The following is a 7,285-nucleotide window of genomic DNA, read 5'->3' as shown; positions in this document are numbered from 1 at the left end:
AAAATCCTGGGAAAGCTATCTCTCTCTCTGTTCAGAGGATATGTGATTTCCACAATCACTCACCAGTTACCATCGTGGGCCAAACAGACTCAGCTTGGGGAAATTAATTTAATTTATTACCAATCAAAACCAAAGTAGGATAATGAGAAGTAGAACAAATCTTAAAAAAAACCTTCTTCCCACCCTTTCCCTTCCTCCTGGGCTCTACTTCCTCCCACCCACTGGGGCAGGGAGACAGGGAGTGGGGATTATGGTCAGTTCATCACACATTATTTTCTGCAGTGGCCCAGAGAGAGGAGTCCTTCCCCTGCTCCAGTGTGGGATCCCTCCCATGGGAGTCAGTTCTTCTCAAACTGCTCCAACGGGGGTCACTCTTCCACAGAGCGCATTCCTTCAAGGACAGCCTTCTCCAACATGGGTCCCCCACAGGATCACATGTCCTACCAGGAAACCTCCTCTGGTGTGGGCTCCTCTCTCCACAGGTCTGCAGGACCCTGCTAGCAATTTATTCCAGCACAGGCCTCCCACAGGTTCACAGCCTCCTCTCAGGCATCCTCCTGCTCCGGCATGTGCTCCTGCGGGGCTGAAGGGCAATCTCAGCATCCCCGTGTTGCAGCCTGAACTGCTGCTAGTAAAGTCCAAGGAAAGGAAGCAGAAAGGGCCTTTGCATGGTATCCAGAGATGTTTAATTCAGCTGCACGGTGAGATGTTCAGGTCCCCAGCACACACACGTGGAGAGTCCAGCTTACTCACTCCCCAGGGGCCTGGCGGTCACCCTGGTCTCAGGTCAGTACAAAGTTAAGGATTCCAAATCAGGGAATGGGGAGGGAGTGGCTCAGGGGCAGGAACAGACATAGGAACAGGGGAAGGAGTCAATGGGGTTTTAACGGCTTTGAGGGAAGCTTCCTGTGTCTCCTTAACTTAGAAGATGATCTCCAGGGTCCTCATATCCCTGTGCCCTCCCTGTGCTCAGGGCTCAGCTGCCTCACCAGGGCTGCCCCAGGGGCTGCAGGGGAGTCTCAGCCCCAGCACCTGGAGCACCTCCTGCCCCTCCTGCACGGACCTGGCTGTCTGCAGGGCTGTTCCTCTCACACATCTCACTCATTTCTGGCCACAATTACTTTGGTGCAATTACGTTTTTTTCCTTCTTCAATAAGTTTATATATTTACAGTAATAACAGAGGCATCAGCACCATCTCTGATGGCCCCAGCCTAGGTCAGTGGGCCTCTCCTGGAGCTGGCTGGCATTTGCTCTGTGGACATCAGGAAGCTTCCAACAGCTTCTTACAGAAACCATTACTTCACCTACCCAAACCTGGCCATGCAAACCCAATACACTTTCTTATCTATTTTCCACCTTCTCACTACAGTAAGAATTTCATTCTAGTGATGATAATCAAGTGATGACCAAGAGAGAAATTTAACATTAAGTCTGCAGACACTGAGGTTCACACTACATACTAAATGAAAAATGCCTCAGACATACTCAGAGACTAACTGCTGGCACATTTGTACATGTGCATTTATTCAATAAAACTCATTAATTAGTTGCAGTGATTAGACTGAATGCTAATTTTGCACTGAGATCCTCTTGCTTTTGGACCCAATCCCAACTGAAAAGTATTACAATAAGCATTACATTGTTGATAAAGACACATGTCTGATCCATAGCCCACTGGAGCCACAGGTGGCATTGAAATTTAATTTTAAGGGGGATTGGAACATACTACATTCTTTATCATGTTTTAAATTGATGGTTCACACTTACTGCTTATGTTACAACCCTCAGATATCCAACTGGTACTACAGACTGTCTTTCTCAGGTTCAACCCCTACACAAGCGGAGAGATGGCCTCCCATCACATCTGCCTAGATAAGATGGGCAAAACAAGAGAAAAAAATCCCTTTCTGGCATGAAATAAAGAGGAAAGCTGGCAGTCCTAACCCAGAGTTCCGCAGAAGGCTCTGTAGGAAGAGCACATCACATAATTGAAGCTGTGTGTTCAATCCAGAGCCCTGGACAGAGGGGATTGGTCTGGATTCCTCAGCCTGTTTGGCTCTGTCTCTTGCACCATTGTGGCCATGCTGGTACAGCACTTGCCCAGCTTCCCTGTCACGTATTGTACATGTTCCTGACCTATAAATGCAGTGAGAGAACTGCTTACGGAATAGGAAGGAGTCAAACTTTGAAAGAACCCTCTCCAGTTCCCATTTGTTTGAACAGATGTACAACCTCTGCCATGCCTTGGGACGTGCTTCCTCACAGCCCGCAGTGCACCCTCCAATCCTTGGAAGTTTGAGGGGAGCACCATGAATTCCAGCATCCATTAATACAGCCAAGGAGTGAAATTCTTTCTCTCCAGTTCCTACAGAGGCCATGCCAGAGACTCCTGTCTGGCTTCCAGGTCTGCAATTTCCTTCTCTAACCACAGCTGCTGCTGCCAAAGGATCACTTCCCGCTCCTTCATCCTCTGGACAATTTCTTTTTCATCTTCGGGAGAAATCCCATTCTTTCCAGAGGGCTGGTTGATGCTGACAATGGCCATCAGCACCAGGTATGTATGGAAGATTCCTTCAGCCATGGCCGATCCTTCCTTGAAAGAGAAAGGAGTAAAGAGACAAGATTCAGACTATATTGCTTTAGGAAGAAAAAGGAAAGAGGCTCACCACTGGAAGAAAAGCTCTGGCTAGCCTTGCAGAAAGGCTGGAGGCCAGAGGTGCTCCTCAGGGCACACCTGGTGCTTCAAGTTCCAAATCCAGCTGCTCAAAGAGGCTCCATGAGCATGTGGTAAGGAGGAAGAGGAGAAAGGTGCAAGACACAGGGACACAAACCCTGAACAGCCAGGTTTGAGGAGAGAGAAGCTCAGCATTGCAGATGACAGAAGAAAGCAAGCCCAATCCCCCAAGCAGGAGGAGAAGAAGTAGGACCTCTGGCTGCAGGCAGCTGGCTGCAGGCAGACAATGGAGACCTTGCCCAGATGTTCCCAAATGGGCAAGGGAGGGGGAATGCATGGCCCTGCTTTCCAGCCACTCCCACCACTTCTGACCCTCCCACTGTCTTGAGACAAAGCCTGATGGAATCCTGCTCAGCATGGGCAACTGGGTCTTTGTAGGGCTTAGTGTCAGGTCAAGGCTTCCTTGCCCTCCCAAAGCCCTTCCCTTGGCAGCCTTGGGCAGGGGATTCATCCTCCCTCCCTCCTCCTTCCCACAGACCTGCTCTGAACCACTCTGTGGGCACACTTTGCATTCTCTGTGTCTCTCCTCAACTGCAATGCCAAACTGGGTCAGTGGGCTCTGCCCTGAGCTCCCAGGAGCTCGCAGGCTGCAGATGGCAATGCTCAGCCACACCAGGGCACTGCCCCTGCCAGCAGCAGCCCCACAAACAGCAGCAGCAGCTGCAGCTGCAGTTGCCTCTCAGCTGCTGGTCCCCTTTCACTCCAGCCCCTCCCGCTGGCACCAACGCTCCCTCGTGGCCTTGGGGACAGTCCTCAAATCCATCCATGGGTCACAGAGCCGTGGAATCCCAGAGTTCTATGTTCATGGAATGCTAGAGTCATTGAATCCTGGGAACCACACTCATTTTTGATGTTCTGGGACATCACGTTCTTGAGAATGCTCTCCACTTGATTAATTGTCTGGATATTTTCAGTCAATTGCTTGTCTTTTCTCAGTTCTGATGCGAGGTGTTCCTCACAGCAAACCAATTATTTCCTTTCCTTTACTATCCAGCCAGCAACCTTCCCTTTAGTTTTTTACCTAAGTTTTCCACTCAGATCACAAGAAATTAAATATTAGTATTTATTGTACCATCCATTTCCAAGAAGCAACTTCCACACAAGATAATTAAAAGCTATTTTTCACAGCATAAGATTTCTATGCAATAAGCATGGTAAAAAGGGCAAGAAGGAAGAAGCAAAAGGGCAGATCTCTAGAAAAAATGTAAAATAATTCTACAGTTGCATTTTTCTCAAAATTTTCTGGGACCAAGCCTTTAGAAATAGGCCAGTGAATAAACTTAGATTCCATATCAAATCCATGTACATTTTACATGTGCTCAAATACAACATTCAGGCCTATCCTGGAACCTTTTACAATATCAGAGCTTACTGAAGCAACAAGTCATGTACCTCTCAGGATAATGACATGATAGGGTTAGTTTGCCAGCCAAGTGGCTACCAAAGACAAATCTGCAGTGATGTACAGAGCTTGGCAGCTCATTCAGTACTCGTCACCATTTGAATCCATTGCAGTCAGCCAAGAAAGTGACTTCTTTCAACCCTGCAGGCTTCTTTAAAAGAACAGGAGAAAGGGGTTTATTTTGAAAACATTAACTTCTATTCTCTCTGCACATTACAGTTTGTGGGATACCCTGTACCATCCTAAGACCACACAAAGGGCATTTTGAGGAGACCAAATTACAAAGGGAAGTGAGACCAAACATAGGTTTCTACTCTTCTGCCTGGCAGGAGTATTTAAACAGAGACAAATCTGGAGATCCAAGGCTGCCATTCAGATTGATAAATGGACTAATTGACACAGTTTTCTTGCAGGGAGAGGGTGCCATGCAAGAGGTCAGCACTAGCAATGAAGAGAACCTTTGCTTTAGCAGTAGCTACCCTGAACATCCACCTTTACTATCCAGCAGGTTCAGCACACATAGAGTTTGGGTGTTTTTCTCAATTTTGCAGAGTATGGCCATTCTGATCAAAAGCTCCCATTTTCTGCAAGGGCAGCCCACTCAGACTGATACTGTGTGATTCAGGAAGCTCATTTCTGTATCAGGTGGCTGAAACAGACATCATGCAAAGAGGGCTGAATCTTTTCATCTTGGAGTGGATGATTGTGAAAAGCATCTATGCAATTATTCAAATTACTGGAGTTATTGTTGGCAGAGAAGGTTAATTCAGCTTAAGCCCTTTTTGGAGGATAACCTGAGCCTAAATAATAATAATTAAAAACACGTTCAGTAACTGTTTTACAAGACTTATTGAATTATTCACAGCCTAGAATAGAAAAAATTTTCTGTTATTTACTACAGGTAAACAAATGAACATCTGTGGGTCTTTACAACAGAAACTTATGTCAGGGTTGATATTTCAGCAAAGAGTACAACTTTAGACACTGTTTTATGAATACAACAAAGATAATGGTTCCATGGACTTGTTGTACTGGAACAGCTCAAGGACTGAATGCATCAACAATTCTAATGACCATTTCTGATCCGAGATCCCACAGTCCACTCCTGAGGAGAGGCAATGAATATTTGGTTGCACCAAGAGCATTGGACTATCTGATATCAGAATTGTGTGAGCAGAAGGAAGATCCTCCAGAACATTCCCACTGGCACTCTGCAGTGGCCAAACTCTGTGGAAAACTTACTGAAAACATCCAGGCAGAATTCACTGGGAACAATTCAGAGATAACAATAAATAACTGCAACACATAAGCAGACCTCAGAATGATTTACAAGACAAGTATGCAGTGAGAGAAACAGAGACAGACACTACAGTCTATTAGAAATATATTCCCTATAATATGCTCTACTGACTGAATTACAACAACAACATACAAAAAGGAACTGAAGAAAATAATTTTAATTTCTTAGCTTGCTACCTTGCCCTGCAATGCTTCCCTCCACATACAGTCAAATAACCTACATATTTAACTAAACCTTAGTCAGAGCAATGATTTGGAAGCTGCTGGTATGAGTGATTTTAGATTATGAGGCACAACTCATGGCTTTTTCCCTTAAACAGTCTTGTTAAATAGAATGAAGTTACAAACAAAGGGACACAGAAGTTCTCTTTCTCCTTGTTTTCTACTAGAAAACAAGCAGTTTAATAGCAAAAATATAATACTACATTATGTACTTGACAAGAATGCCAGGAAGAACAGATGTGGTGCAAGCCCTGAAAGTGCCTTGACTTGCAGAACACAAGCTTCATCCCCTTTTGGACTGCCCATCCATCCATGCCCTATAATTCCACTGCTGATGACTTCCTGTGGAACTCATTTGAATATGTGCTACACCGTGGAGCTGAATGACTGGGTTTGACTGGGGCTGCTGCACAGCCCAGCAGCATTTGCACAGCCTCAGGGCTTGCTTTTTTCCTTGCCCTTCCTCAATGAGTAGCCTGGAGGTGAGCAAGAATTTGAGCAGGGACACAACCTGGACAGCCATCCCAAACTGAGCAAAGGGATATTCCACGTTGTGGAACATCATGATCAGCAATAAAGGGATTTTTGAGAAAGCAGACATTGCTCAGAGGCTGGCTAGTCTGCTTTTGGGAAGTGGTTAGTGATGGCCTTCACATCATTATCTTAGGAGGTTTTTTCTCCCTCTTTCTTTATAAAACTGTTTATCTCAACAGAAGTTTTGTCACTGTGTGGAGAAATGTGGTGCTTAGCTGCTGGCTGGGGTGAATCCATCACACTGAGACTAAAAAAATAAATAGAAAATTCAAATCTTTAAAATGGCAGCTTCTACACCATATAATACTCCTGTAGCTACAGGAGAGCAGGACCATGTTCTGACAATGCTAAAGATCTTTCCTTCTTTAAGCAGCCTGGAATAGTGAGACACTGTAAGGCTGAGAAAATAAGTGAGTCTCAGAGTCATTACAAATGTCATTGCTTTAGGTGAGATTGCAAAATACACAGGACTCCAAATTCACTTGAAGGTTTTTACAGAGATTTAAATACATATTTTAAACTGCAGCTATGGGCAAGTGAATTGGTAGTAAAATTGAGATTGTTTTGAAGGACAGATATAAATTGATCACAGTGCCATTCATTTCTCCTCCTCCAGTGGAAATACAGTGTGTTAATGAGAGATTCGTTGGAGGGCAGCAGATGGTTTAATGGAAAAGGAACAAGACCACAGTTTGCAGGTCTGCCCTTGATTTTCACACTGCCATTCCTCATACGACCACTCTGCTCACTGGAACTGGACATGCAGAACTTTCAGGAAGACGTCCAACACATGCTAAGAAGCAGCACAATTTTCAGTTTATATCTTTTCAGAATGTCTGTCATTTTCAAAGGTGTTAGTCCAAGACTTTGTCTTTCCTCTAAGAAAACTGTACCATTTTACTGTGTAGATGTTAGTAGCTCAAGCTAAACATATTGCTTCCTTTGCTGAACATAAAAACAATTTCAAAACTAGCTTGTCCATGTTTTTAAATGTCCAGAAGAACTTAATTTTGTAGCCTTTGGATATAGGGACATCTGACTGTAGAGGCAGTGAGACAAACTCACCATCAGTGGAACCCACAGAAATTAGGAG

Source organism: Anomalospiza imberbis, chromosome 6 (genome assembly GCF_031753505.1).
Source record: "Anomalospiza imberbis isolate Cuckoo-Finch-1a 21T00152 chromosome 6, ASM3175350v1, whole genome shotgun sequence".
Classification (NCBI taxonomy): Eukaryota; Metazoa; Chordata; class Aves; order Passeriformes; family Viduidae; genus Anomalospiza; species Anomalospiza imberbis.
This window is presented reverse-complemented; position numbering follows the sequence as displayed.